Source organism: Anguilla rostrata, chromosome 8 (genome assembly GCF_018555375.3).
Source record: "Anguilla rostrata isolate EN2019 chromosome 8, ASM1855537v3, whole genome shotgun sequence".
In the NCBI taxonomy this organism is placed as follows: domain Eukaryota; kingdom Metazoa; phylum Chordata; class Actinopteri; order Anguilliformes; family Anguillidae; genus Anguilla; species Anguilla rostrata.
In genome coordinates, this window is record NC_057940.1 from 46,011,026 (window position 1) to 46,026,351 (window position 15,326).

General features: G+C 39.5%; 1 protein-coding gene and 1 long non-coding RNA gene across 7 annotated transcripts in view; one reads left to right on the plus strand and one right to left on the minus strand.

Moving 5' to 3' along the window:
- The window catches only part of csmd3b (CUB and Sushi multiple domains 3b), a 919,486-nt gene that overhangs the window by 100,918 nt on the left and 803,242 nt on the right, over positions 1-15,326 (plus strand). The window lies entirely within an intron of this gene.
- Positions 7,707-15,326, minus strand: part of LOC135261815 (uncharacterized) — an 81,241-nt gene continuing 73,621 nt past the window's right edge. Inside the window, exon 3 of the long non-coding RNA XR_010332037.1 lies at positions 7,707-8,641. This is a non-coding gene — a long non-coding RNA (uncharacterized LOC135261815). The remainder of the gene's footprint in view (positions 8,642-15,326) is intronic.

The following is a 15,326-nucleotide window of genomic DNA, read 5'->3' on the forward strand; positions in this document are numbered from 1 at the left end:
TGGAGTGCCAGCATGTCTGGAGAAGCTGACAGCCAAATACAATCAGTGGAAATAGCTTTGAAGCAGATTTTTCCCTCTTCCCTCCTCTTGCTCTTAATGAATCATTTTGAAGTGTGATGGTGCAATAAGAGGAGTTTTGTGCCTGAGTGGATGTCTGCGAGGGAGCATCATGCATGCTCATTAGAGATGGGGTGATTTGCGTGGGTTACTGTCCCCCACCCTAAAGTCCTCAAAAGCCTTTTTTATGCCTTCCGCTCCCTCATTTTCTAAAATAAAATAATTGTGTTCATAAAAGCTATGCCAGTCACTCTGGATAACATATGCTAAATGGCTGAATGCAATGTAATATGTTCAGGGCTAAACTCTGTAATTCTGCCATGCTCACTAATCCTTTATATATACCTTCCCAATGCTATATTTGTTGAGTTGGTGTCAGTATGTGGCCATAGGAGCGAGAGGTGGTTCACATCATTAGGCAGCTCCGATTTGTGCATTGAGGAACAGATTCTGTATATATTGGAATCCTCCTTCAGTGAAAATGCTACATCATATCGATTGTTTTATGATGTTTGATTCAAAGCCTCTTGCCAGTTATTAGTTTGGTCATTGTTTTCATTGTTCAGTTTTGCTTTAAAGGGTTGCTTATCTTAATTGGTTCAAAAAATATGGCATTGAACTTATGTGTTGTTTCCACATTTAACTTTAAAAAACTCTATGCAATCAAAATAATTTTTACTATTAGAAATGAAGACACAAAAAATAAATACTAATATATTAAGCACTTCTTATTCGGTTGAGGGTTTTTTCCCTGAAAGCAAAAAACATTGTTTTACCACCCACTACTGGAGGATTTGGTCTTGGTGTTGCCAGATATCAAAAGCTTACTAACACATAGACAACTGGCTACCCAGTCACCATTCTGTCAGTTGAGATTGTGCTCTGGACATGGCAGTGATGTTTCTGTCACAGGGATAGACAAGCATGGGCTAACACATATATGGCTGAATTGATCTTATGATGATTTCTTGGTTTCAGTCTCATCAATGTCAGAGTTGGTGTTTTTCTACACAGCCCTCCATGTTCTGCTTGCTATTCAACTAAATAGTATTGTGAGTCCATTTAGTGGACAGTTTATCAAAAGTGAACTTGTGAAAATGTATTACCTTAGAAACATAATTTCTCAGTCCCCTAACTCTCCTGTTAACAAAAAAATATTTTTTATATTTTCAGATTTCTAAATTTGGACAAGGAAAATACAGCTACATTTATTTGTCTTATGGTCTGCTGTAAACATGCATGACAGTTGGGTATTTAAGAATAAAACATTTAAAGTGAATTACCAGAATCTTAGAAACATAGCTCACAAACTAATTTTTAAAAGTCCATTATGAAGTAGTCTTAAATGTATTTCACCCCTTAGTGATGATTCAGCAAGCCTGTTTCCCCCAGCAAACAAATCACTATCCTTCTCCAAGGCCAATAATTGTACAGGATCACAATACCCAACCGTTCAGCAAACAGCGTTGCGGCTTGGAGATGCGACATAAATACTCCCCTGCTCTGTATTTGTAAAAGATATACTGGTGCTCAGCTAAGAGTCAAAGATTTGGTAATGCTACAAAAAGGTTCTTTCATTCTACCTATAGTGCTGAATTGAATTGTGTCAGAGGAGGTTTGGGTGCTCAAATCAATGGTGAGTGTAAAATATTTTCAAAAAATTAAAAACACAGAAGTTGATAAAAGCATGCACACTAGCTGAGTGGGGCAAACATCTATGTCACATTCACATTTCCAAACATCCTTCAGTATTTTTTCTTCATTCTGTTTGGAAAGATGCATGCAAACAAAAGGCATCAATCAGTGGGTATTGGAACAGGTATTGCACCAGTGATGACCCAGAAGCCTGCCACCATGATAAGAGATTGTTTGTGCCCAGTGCAGGTATCAGTAGCTATAGCTTTCTTCACCGGCTGTCATCTGAGGAAAGAAATCTTACCATTGGCACAGGGGAGATTATTACGCTGCATAGGTCAGTTCCAAACCCTGTCTGTCCACTGGTCTAGAACTCCTGATAGAGCTTCTCTGAGGAAATTTACAGCCGCACACAGGTTTTGCACAGTGCCACATCACATGTTTTATGAAGATACTAGTGGGACAAAAGTCAAGTAGAACTATTTGTCCCCAGAGGGGCAATTGGTTGTGCAGCAGTGAAAACAGTAATAACACAAGATCAAAAACACCCAAGGCAAATAAATACAACATATAATAAAAAGTAAAAACATAGAATACAATTAAAAACATAAAATACAGTAAAAACATAGAATACATTTTTGTAAAAACATAGAATACATAATATTTATCAAGCGTGGTTGCGTGGTCAAGCTGGTATTACCTTTTTCTATTGGAGTTTAGCAGTGAAATTGATTTTTCACTGCTAAATGAGGGATATAACAGGCTGAATGATGTATGCTTTTGTGTGTTTGTGTATTTATTGACTTATGTGTCACTTATGTTTTATTTAACTTTATGAATTTGAAAATTGTCAGTCATATTTGACTTGATTCAGTTTGTAATTATTGTCATTTTGTAGGGAACTTTCATTGCTTTACGTAAATAACAATGCTTTACAATCACTTGTGCCACACCCAGAATAACTGGCAAAAGTGAAATTTTACTGAATGTCAGTTTAAAAGTGACAACAGTTTTAAAAAACTCTTCTATAACATTTTATGTATTGATTGTGATGGTTTTGATCAAGTTGAAGAATATTATATCCATGTATAAAACCAGGAACTCGAATGTGTGCATATATCATTCTCTGTATGCACAGACACTTGTAAATGTAAGTGTTCTGTACCTGTGCCCTGCCGGTGCATATAATAACGGAGGTATGACTGATGCAGACTTATGATTAAAACTCAGGTCTGTACCAGTTGGCTTCATTTCATCTGCAGGGAGCTAAGAGAAGTCTTTTGTCTAATAAATAAGGCAAACCTGGTTCCTCATGTCTGCCAAGGAGGTGACATTTTTATTTGGGATTTTGGGGGAGATGCTGTGGCAGGGACAGGACTGAGTGGCACCCGAGTGTGACAAAGGGTTCCCTCATCATTGCAGAGACAATTAAGAGAACAGCTGAAGATTAAAGTGAGTGGCACCCAATGGTGCTCCAAAGGATTATTAGCAAGCAGAGGAGTTCTAAATATCGATCATGACAGCGAAGGGGAGCTGGTGTGAAACAGATTCCCTTTTAATTAATCCCCACTGCCACCGCCATGGAAAAGAATTCACCGAGATGAACATCTGCCCTCCTTAAGCTCACTACTGTCTTCTGACTTCACATTCAATTTGAGGTTTGCCATTTATGACTATGACTACTGTCCCTCTGTTGCCAATTAAATATTGATATACAGCCAACTGAAATACCACATTTTATATGATTTTTAAAGACATTTTGAGATAAAAATGTTTTTTCATATGGCTTCATAGTTATTGCATTAAGTCCTTATATAATATATCTTAGGTTAAGATATAAATAGCTACAGCACAGGCCAAAAGTATTCGTCATCTGTGTTTTTTTCAAAAGAAGAAGAATTCAGTTAATATATGCACATTTATTGAATAAATACCAAAGTATAAACATGTTTTTCCATTTCTACCTACAATAACACAATAGAGTTTTACTTAAAAATAATCCTAGACATCACTTTCCTCAAAATAGACTCATTTGGCTTTAATTACAATTAAACAGATTATTGGAAGTCTATCCAACCATTCTGCAAAGTGGGGGGTGGAAGGGAGGTAGAGGGGAAGTTGAATTGACTGAAATCCTATCTACCTTAAGTTTTTTATTTTATTTTATTTTTTTACCACAGGTAGCATAATATAACTGGCTTGTAGTGTAAGTAAAATACACACAAAAGATACTTTATTAATGGGCATAATCACGTAAATTTAGCAAATTTAGCAGAAGCAAATACACTCATTGGAATTGCTTCTAATATTTAGCCACATTCTTAATTGTTACCGTAAGCCATTCTTCTTTAGGAGATAGGAGTCATGTGCAAATGACAATACTGAGAGGATATAATTGCTAGAGAGCAATCAAATGTTTGTTCCCCATGCCTGTTATAGGGTGTCTATCTATTGTGCGTCATTTCACTTTTACATTTGGCTGGTATTGATGGAAAAAAATATATTCAGAATTTTCTTTTAAAATATTACTATTGATATGCAAATGTAAGTTTTAAGGCGATGGCTTAATTCAACATTCATTTTCATTAAAGTTAAAGCTCTCACACTCTAAAAATAGACGTTTTATAAATGCATTAATTTATTATGGCTTCTCTCCTGTTATTAAAGAAAAGACTTGAGGATAAGTAGAAAATTTGTACAAGAAGAGCAATTTATAGGTGTTTACAAAGTACAAAAATATGTTTAAACTATTTCATTATTAAAGATTAAAAGTTAGGACTTTTTGCATTTAAAATAAGCCACTCTTTGTGTGACTGAACTACTGTTGAGGAATCAGGTCTAACCATATATTAACCCATTCTTCAACAGTCTAAAGGTTTGTACAAATGCTAATGAATGCTTCAATCAGGCTGTGGTAATGAGGCATTAGACGTATATTGCTCATGTAATGTGATTAGCAAGAAAAAATTGGTTTTAAAAATCTGGCCCCTGAAAAACTGGTTACCCAAAAATTTGATTTAATGTATATGTTTAGTACTTCTTGCTCGCCGCCATCTCAATTTCTAACTTGTTTCCTTTCTTTCTTACTACTCTCTCACTCGACTCTCTGTCTCCTGCTTCTGTGTCACTCCTGTGCTCCTGTACTTTAACAATAAGAACTCTCTGCCTTTTATATTCTTTCTGGACATTTTCCTCCAAGCTACTCACACATTTTCCTTGTATTGTCAAAATCAACATCTGAATTTGGATGATACATTTCAACCTGTTTTCCATAGCACCTGTCAACCATATTGACCACACGTGCATTCATTTCTAACCAGTGCTGTAGTGGAGGAAAAAGGTGGGTAAACTTGGGGCCTGGTCATTTTCCACTGTGGCGCATCGGCTGTGCCGACCTTTAGATGGCTGGTTTACGCTGCAGTGCAAAAACAAGCTGTGACCCTCCTTTAAGATAGACAATTAAATTACTATTCACCTCAGGGCCAGCATCACTCCCTTCTTCAGATCAATTCAGACTCTTGACAGAATAAATTCACGTAACTGGTTTCCCATTAAATCTTTTAGTATCAATTCCCTCAAATGAATTCTGCCCATAACTGTTACCTCAATTCAGTCCCCTCTCACGACCAATTTCTTAATTAAATCTCTTTTCACTATCAATCTTATCAATTAAATAACACCAATCCCCTACATTATGTGGTGTCTGTAGTCAATTTACATACATAATATTACGAGAAAATAATCAATATACATTATAAATATTACATGTAATAAATGACTTACAGTAGAATAATCATTCTACTGTAAGTCATTTATTACATGTAATATTTATAATGTATATTGATTATTTTGTAAATTATTATAATTGACTAAGACACAATAATGTGGATTGTTTTATTTCTTTATGGCTTTCTATGTTTCTGTCATTTGCACTGTATAAAAGTGAAATTATCATTACCATTAACATTTATATTCAGTATAATTAGTTTGAACAGCCTCTGAAACTAATGCAAATCAAAAATGGTTTATTCACAGAGGTATGAGTTTATATGAAACAAAAAAACTGCTACAGAACCAAACATTCTGGTCATTACCCAGGGATGACAACAACAGGGGAACCAAAGGGTCCATGCAGTTTAAACAAGCTCTATTAATTCATTCATTTTAATAATTCAAATTAATCCATTTAAACCACTAGGCTACTAGAAATGTTTAAATGGTTTGAACAATGGCACTCTCATTGATTTGTTCTTCCACACTGCGGTTATAGAATGAAAGTACAGTATCTTGCAAGCTAGTAAGCTACTTTAGCCAACAAGCTAGCACTGTCATCATAACCTCCACTATGAAGGGATGGTGAGAGAATATAGATTTTTATATTCAAAATATATCGTTCTATATTTAAAGGTGCTGTATGTAAGTCTGTTGTAGAACACTTTTGTTCATATTTGGTTAAATTTACTTCACAACCTGACAGATATCAATACCTGCCTGTCTGTCAATCATGTTATGCCTTCACAGCTGCCAGAGGAGATAGGGTGGGCGGGGCTGCATAAGAGCAGAGCAAGGACAACGTTACTGCAGAGATAGACTGCAAAAGCTAGACCTGGAAATGACACAAAACTTTGGCACTGCCTTGCCATTTTACGTTTAAACCTTTAAAACTATACTTTTATTCTGAATGAATTTGAAACTGAGATGTGCAGATAATGAAAGCAAAGACATTTTTGAGTAAAATCTATTGCATCAGTTTGTACCCATGAAAGCAGCCAATGTGATGTGACTGATGACAAGCTAGCTAGCCTCACAATGACACAAAACTCCAGTGCTACCTTCTTCATACTTCAGTCATACATTTAAAAGCTTCAATGCCGTATTCATAGTAGTGGCTACATATGATTGGTGACAAAGGGCAGTAGCTATGGTCTCAACAGTCTAACAAAACTCTGGTGCTAGCTTGTCATATTTCATTAAAGACCTTAAAACTATATTTTACGCTGAATTTGACATGAAGATGTGCAGATCGTGAAAGCCAAGGAAAATCAAATGAAACCCATTCGCTTGTAGCCACGAAAGTAGCTGAGATGATTGTTTGACTAGTGACAATAAGATGGCTATGGTTAGCTTTCAAATGATGTTGAAAATGATGGTGAAATTCTGCTGCTGTAAACTTCAAAACTTTTTATTCTGAATTTCGCATCAAAATTTAAAGATTATGAGATATTCTTCTGCTAAATATAATACATAGACACCCTAAAACTAACTTTTTTGACATAAACCTAAATGTTTGACATAAAGAATTGACATAACAGATATATGAAATTGGCCATAACGACTTCAGCTAAAATTGAACAGGTCACATATGACCTCTCGAGTACTCAGATGTCAGGCAATATGCATGCATCTGTTTGGAGGGAGGGCCTTAAGATTATTAATTTTTTCTGTGCAGACGGAGTTCACATTTTGTGTTCAGGCACTTTATTTATTTATTTATTTATTTATTTATATTTCCTGTTAGGAGAATTTAATTTATTTATTTTTACTTCAGCTGTGTCTCCAGATTATAATTAAGCCTGTACGGCACTTTTCGCGTCAATTTCCAGCGACAGAGAGAATGAACAGAATGCAAAAGGAACCAAAACTAAAATAATTTTTGCAGTAACGGTCTCAGTTACAGACAAACCTTTATGCAAAAAGAATGAGTTAGAGGATAAAATAATCACATACAAATTCTAAACATAATTTAAGGGCTTTAAAGTCATTGGTGCCTGATATAAAAAATGCTCTCATTTCGAAACACAATTATGTTCACCCATTTTAATTAAAGTAGACCTAACTGTTACTATAACAGTAATGTTATGGCAACCTATCTGTGGTGCAGTTTCTTCCTCCTCTTCCTCTAGGATTCTTTTTTTAAAGAAGAATTCTTCTATACTTATCTCTGTCAAAAGTGAAAAGTAAATGTTTACATTAGCTATCTAAGCTAACTTTAACTGGGTGAATGCAGACATTAATCAAAATAATGTTGATAATTTTTTTGTCTTGATTAGGGCAGAGGCCATGTTCTATTGAAGAAACCTTGCATAAAGATTTTACAGATTTTGAAAGAATATTTTGTCATCTGACACAGATACGGTCACATGACTATCATTCTAATTATGCGTTCATTCAGGCACTGTCCTCCCTACTCTGCTCTACATGCACCAGCTCCAAGTGGGAGGAGGAGGGTCAGCTCACGCAGGGAAACGAGAGTCAGCTGTATGTCACTTTCACAATTAAAAGAAAAAAATAACGAACACAATGGTATAGCGTGTTGCTTATAGAAATAAGCAACTAAGTACTGAAAAAATCTTTTTTTGGCGGGGGGAGATGTAATATATTCATTGTATGGGAAACACTGAAATGATATTATGGGTCTTTAGAGGTGTAAAATTCAATATATTGTATACTAAATGCTTGTCAGGACCTGGCTCATGTGCCATGACAAAAACAGAGATGCACACTGACACATTTAAAAAGCAAGTTCACATTTATTTTTTTAAATAATCTAAGTATACCAAAACGAGGACAAACGTGGGGTGTGAAAGCATTATCACTAGTGTAGGTGAGTGGATGTGTGAAAATATGCTGAAGCAATGCTGTATGGTATAAAACCAAAAACACAGCCAGCACCTTAACAGAAGCCAAAAGATGGGGAGAGCTCTCTCTCAAACAGGAGACAGGCATCTTAATCTCTCTAGGAGCCCTGGACACAGGTATTCCCAATTGCACCAATGATCCTCTGCTCCACCCTTCAGGCACCTGAGAACAATACCTCAACAAGCAGCATGGGCAGCAGAGTAGGGGGTCGTCATGAAACAAGTATGCTTAAAAGTACATCGCTTTCCCACTGCCTCCTATCCTCCCCCTCTGCAGCTCTCTCTCCTCGCAACCTGTGGCAGCAGCAGGTCTGAAGGAAGATTGTAGAAAATACATGCATTAGCTATCTAGTTTAACAATCCATTGATTGAGGTCTATTGATTGAAGTTTTCAGATAATACATAATACATAAAATGTATGGTTTTCTTAAAGGCATACTATGCAGGATTTCTTAGCCTGTTCAACCAAAAATGGATGGATGGACGGATGGTTCTGGAATGAGATGTTCAACAAGTACATATGGGTGTGATGTTCAGGTGTCCACCTACTTTTGTAAATGTAGTGTATATTGGCAATATACACTCCCACAATGAGTGCCAACTAGTGAACATTATATACACAGTGGCGCCTGGTGGTGATGTTGGGTAGCAGGGTAAACAGTGTTTCATCACATCTAAGATACAATTAAGCTATCGAATAGGCCTAGGAATTGGTATAGGAATTAACAGTGACATGCTTTCTGAGATGCAAACTGGTTAATCGCCATCTAATTGAATTCTGGAGTATTGAATGATTCAATATTTCATCAGTGAGTTTCTGGATAAACAGTGGCCATATTGTCCCACTGTTCGTTTTGAATGGTCTTTGACATGTAGGCTAATTAGCTACCCATGTGTTAGACAGGTGATCGGCTAACTAGCTATCTAAAAAGTACAACTGGTCAATAAAGTCCCGAAAAGCACCCCAGTTTAAACCTCTGAGGTCTACCTTGTCACCGGTGGTTTGCAGCAATGTTATATATATGTAATTTGTAGTAAATGGGCTTTAACTTCCAAAATACTGGTATTGTCCTTTAAGTTTCAGAATAGGTGAGAAAACACAACTGGAAAAGAAAGGCAATGCTACTAGGCTACGTAAACTGCCATCTCTGGTTAGTAATTAGTAATAAATAAAGATTAGTAATCACAATATTCCCATTTGCGTTGCAGTGTTGAAACAGAAACAGGTTGAGCTTTTTCTTCACTGTGACAGTGTGTGCAGTGAGTGATACCACAAAACTAGCTCATGAGCACACACAAACCCTGCCCCCTCCCATTTGAAGTTAATTAATGGGTCAGTTTACTCAAACATGTAATAAAGCTTACCCCGAGAGCTATCTATCCAACCCGGCAGGTTCCCAGAGATTTTACTCACTCTGGTTTCAGTCACCTTGAACGGACCTCAACAAGGTCATGTTTTGTTGCCCTCAGACCACCAAAAATAAAAAAACTCAACAGCAACATTCAACATGTTGAGTTTCTTAAATATAATTTATTGGCGTATGAGCACCAAATTGTACATTTCTGTCAGGACCACTGTCATCAAAGTAGATCTTTATTGACAATAAAGGCAATACAGTTATGTTTGGCGGTGTGGCTCTGTTCTGGAGCTCTCCCACCAACCACACAGCCCATGTGGATAAGGCCGGGAGGCCAGCAGCCAAACCCCCCTAGAGGGGTACACACAGAACAGATCCAGCAGCAAAGCAAGTTCTTAACACATAGGGATGGAGCAATGTGCAGCAGCTTGCATGCAGGAGGAGCAGCCGAGTGAGTAGAGGGAGGCTGTTTAAGTATACCGCCCTGTTAAGTGAATGTACTGTGATAGGCGAACATCACTCAGCTGAGCCATCAGCTGATTCAGCCGGAGTGCTTGACTCTCGTGGCCTGTCAGAACTACGCGATGCTCCATTGCGGTATGGCTCTGTTCTGGAGCTCTCCCGCCAACCACGCAGCCCACGTGGATAAGGCCGGGAGGCCAGCAGCCAAACCCCAAAACAACCATATGCCAACATGCTATTAATAAGTGTCTCCGGCTGATGTGATGACTATGTTGGACGTTCCCCTGAGGCCAATAATTAGATGTATTATTAATAAACCAGAGGAACATACTATGTGAGATGTAATATTAGGCTATGTTTACCGACAGCTTCGGTATTTCCCTCGAGCACCGAGATTTAAACTAAACCGGGGGAAATATACTACTACCTGCATCAGTGTAAATAAATCCTCACTCATTGTCATACATACAAGCATGCATGGATAAGACCGGGAGGGGGCAGGAGCAAAACCCCCCAAAACAACCATACACCGACATGTTGTTAGTAGTTAGTCTCCGGCTGAAGTGATGACTATGTGAAACGCCATTCGGCTACCGGAAGAGCCCTTCATCCGGTCAGCTCGAGGCCGTTCTAACATTGTGGGTCAGTGGCTATGTGTACCAAGCTTTTTTGGCCTTTCCCCTGAAGCAAGAGTAAAATTAAACCAGGGGAAAATACTATTTGTAATGCTGAAGGCTATGCCTATGTGTATGGCCTTGGCTTCAATCAATCAAATTCATTTGTATAGCGTATTTTACGGCAGTCGTCACAATGCGCTTAGACAACCCTGGCCTGAACCCCCACAGGAGCAAGCCTAAGGCGACAGTGGCAAGGAAAACTCCCTGTGGCAGATAGAAAGGAACCTCGGAAGGAACCAGGCTCAAGGGGGGAACCCGTCCTCCTCTGATCGGCTTAGGGTGTTGATTGTGACAAGCATGTCAGTCAGTGGCTTAGCTACCTTGTAAGCCAAGGCCATTCAAACTAATCACCAAATATTATTAGGCTATGTGTACCAACAGCTTGTTGGTATTTCCCCCCAGCACCAAGATTTAAACGAATTAGAGGGAAATATACGACTCATATCAGTGTAATGAATCCTCGTTCGGTAGTAGTAGCATCAGCAGCAGCAATAAACAGCAGCAGCAGTAGGAGCAGTAGCATCAGCAGCAGCAACAGCAGCAGTAACATCAGCAGTAGCGGCAGCAGTAACGCAGCAGCAGCAGTAGCACCCAGCAGCAGTAACAGCAGCAGCAGCAACAGAAACAGTAACAGCAGCAGCAGTAGCAGTAGCAGCAGCAGGAAACTGATTATAGAGGAAACATTGGCAGCTGCGACACCGGTATTTGCCAGTAGGCAGTAGCAGCCGTGCTCCTACACTGCAAAGCTCATAGTTTTTGAACGGAAATTATTTCAATGCCAACGGATGAAAGAAGCACATGTCCAAAGCCCCATAGCTTCACTGAGGATGCTGGGAACCATCACTGCTGTCGTTGCCGCACTGGAGCAGGAGTGGTGGTGTAGAACTCCGGAATGGGGACTACATTGCCAATGAGACGGAGGCGGATAGCAACCAGATTTCGTCATAGCATTTCCCAATAGAGGCTCCTCAGGGCTCGCATGGGGGCGCCACCACAGGTACCGGGTCATGGAGGAGAACAGTGCTAGTATGCAATAATGACACAAGTTCCTTCATTTTCTCAGATTAAAAGCTTGAGGTGTATACAAAATATAGCTAATTTAAGCATACTTGCCATGGTGAGATCACATAAAGAACCATGAAGCATAAGGAAATGTAGTTTCCAACAGTGGGTACTTCGGGGTTGAAACTCTTGCCTTAAAAAAGAGACCAGTTTGTGAACAGAGTTATATGAGGCTGAAGAGTCTATGCATCTTTTAAAAATTGGGGGGAAATGCATTCTGCAGAGATTGGATGAACATATTACTGCTTCTGCCCATCAGGCGTCACGACGAGGCTAATCTTGCGTTGCGCTATCGGAAGTGACTCCTGCCAAATGGATACGCTGGAAAAGATGCATAGCCCGGTCCCGAAAGCCAAGACGATTGGCAATCGCGTTTTTGAGTTTCGCCTAATTCGCTGACATAAGGGCCACTCCGGGGGAGGGCAGGCATCGAAGCAATAAGGTTCAAAGAATTATTTCTCAATACGTCACTATTTAAATATTATTTAACAGTTGGGCACAGTGGGCTGCTTTAAAGCGCCACATCGCATTACTAATATGCTTACCAAATGAGTATATTAGGAGAGGAATTGGAACCGGTCTCTTATTTTTTATTTTTTATTTATTTTTTTTAAATGTATTTTTCACCATCGTATTGCACTCTTTATTTAAGACAAAAATGCAATGTATGATTAAAGAAAACTATGACAACGTTGCGAAAGCACATGCTATAAAGCTGCCTGGAACCAGCCATAACCGGGAGCAGATGCAATGGGTGACGTGCAACGCCATTCGCATGAGCATGCAATTGTAGAGACAGCGAGGCCAATACCTAGGCTATGCGGAGCATGTCCGTATCAGGAGGTATAATTTTTCCTCAACATTTGTGCTCAGTCGTGTGATCACATGCCTGATCACATGCACGGTGAAGAAGTCACAGCAGTGACGTGGAGAAGGCTACATCAAATCCCTTCTCCACTGTGATAAACCTAAAGGCTCGTTTAAGTGTCATGGAATACAATGATACACTTATGAATGCGGAACGTACGCATTCGCGTTTTGCAACAGCACGATATTGAGAGAACCAGTTAGATGAGTCAACATTAAGCCTAATTTGTCTCATTAAAATGGACATTAGCAATCCCTAAACATTCAGCATCGTGATCTGACAGCTAAATTAGATAGCCAACCAAATTGTATCCTTGCAGATTTAACACCAATATGAATTTAATGTTTTCATTTTTCTGTCGCGATGATTGGGTCCCGATAGGGAGCCGGCTTTTTAAGCGCAAATCGTGAATCAGTGGAGAAAACTTTATCTGGTTCTGAAGTTGAAAGCCGAAAGCTGGTTGGAATTTTGCTACATTGGCTGTAGCCTACTTGCCGGTAACAGTCTAACACTCCTTGTAGTGTAGCGATTCAGCGAAGGGTAGAATGCGGCTTTGAACAATTTAGACGACTCTGCATCTCTGCTCTTTGCAACACGACCTGCCACCCATGTTCAATCTGCCAAACCTATAACAGCCAGAGCTTAACTGGCCATCTCGCAGCCCAATCCTCCCGGAATAACTGTTTACACCAGGAAGTAGCCTACAAATACACAAACTATGGCCTAGGCCTGTGTGAGACATGGGGGCTATCTAGTAGTAGCTGCGTAGTAGCAACTGCCCATAATCCATTAGCCGTTCATAATGAACAAAGATTCTTTATCGATACGCCTACTTTTCCATCTCAGCCAAGCGTGAGAACTTTCGCGTTTCCCCAATTCAGACATTTGCGCTTAGATTTACGTGCACGAATGCCAAATTCGCGTAAAAACGATTGATTGGAAGACCCCACTCTGATCAACTAGGGGATGTAGCCTAGCCTATGACCCAATTCTACTGCGTTCCGGAAGGTAGCGAGCAATTCACCCAGATTCTTAGCTTGACTCGGTGGTGAAAACTTACATAACATCCAGTAACTAGTGCCCACATATGTTGGAACGTTTCCGCTTTTAGCGAAAGACTTGCGATATTCGTGAAACCAGCCCCTCTGTGAGACGTCCCCACAATCAAATATGTATATTCGGTGTTGTCAATTTAGCGACTTTTTAAGGAGGCCATAGCTACTTTCCATAGAAAATAGTTGGCAACACTGTGTATATTATGCGTTTACAGCTAGACTCAGAGCACAGCAGAATTTAAATAAGGTTGATGACATTACCCAGCTAGAATCTGCAGCTAGCAGATATGGATGTGGCAGCAGCTTCCAGGCCTAAACATGGCGTCCTCCATGGAGGGGCGGCGGCTGCCGCAAAGCAGCGCTCCTTGAATGAAGCTCCCTGGCCAGTTAGCAGTGAAGACAGTGCACCGTTATCCTCAATATCTGGAATATTGTCGCTTAAAACAACGCTTTTCGTGGCTGGCCCCAAATGGATCGCCTGCCTGCTGCAGCTATAGAGCTTAGAGGTAAGGAGCAATGCAAATAAATAGCAAGACTTCCTCATAGTGCCTAGGCTGTGAGCTTAGATTAGCAGCGAACATGTAGCGAGCAGACATGGTTTAGACTGGCAGCATGCCGTAGCTGGATTGCAGGAAGAAGCGCCGATTTACAAAGCAACGTGCAGCAGCTTGCATGCAGGAGGAGCAGCCGAATGAGTAAAGGGAGGCTGTTTAAGAAGACCGCCCTGTTAAGTGAATGTACTGTGATAGGCGAACATCACTCAGCTGAGCCATCAGCTGATTCAGCCTGACTCTCATGGCCTGCCAGAACTATGTGATGCTCCATTTTTGGCACTTTGGTCTTGTTGAGGTCCGTTGTATCAAGGTGAGCTGCAGTGGATATGTGGAAAACGTTTCTATCTAAAAAATCTCGCTGAAACTGTCTGGATGGATAGATCGCACTTTGTGTAAGTGTAAACATGCAGTTGAGGCCTAATGTTTACATACACCTAGTCTAAAAATATTCAAACTCAGTTTTTCACAACTTCGCACATTTCATGTTACCAAGTCAATGAGGGCATCTGCTTTGTTCATATCAGAGGTCATTTTAAAACAATCAATTAGAGACAGATTTATTTCAGCTCTAATTCACTATATCAGAATTGCAGTGGGTCAAATATTTACATACACTCATTTGACTGTCTCTTTAAACAGTCTGGAAGATTACAGAAATTGATGTAATTACTTTTTAGAAGCTTCCGATTGGCCGATTGTCATAATTAGGAGTCAATTGGGAGTTAATTGGCACCTGTGGCTATATTTAAGGGCCCACCTTGAGAGCCACTGCATTGTTGCCCTTGACAGCATGGGTAAATCCAAGCAACTTAGCTAAGAAAAAAAAAATAGTGGACCTCTACAAGTCTGGTTCCTCCTTAGGAGCAATTTCTAAACTGAAGGTACCACCAGTATCTGTACAAACAATTGTACGCAAATATAAAAATCTTGGGACCACACAGACACTGCATTGTTCAGGAA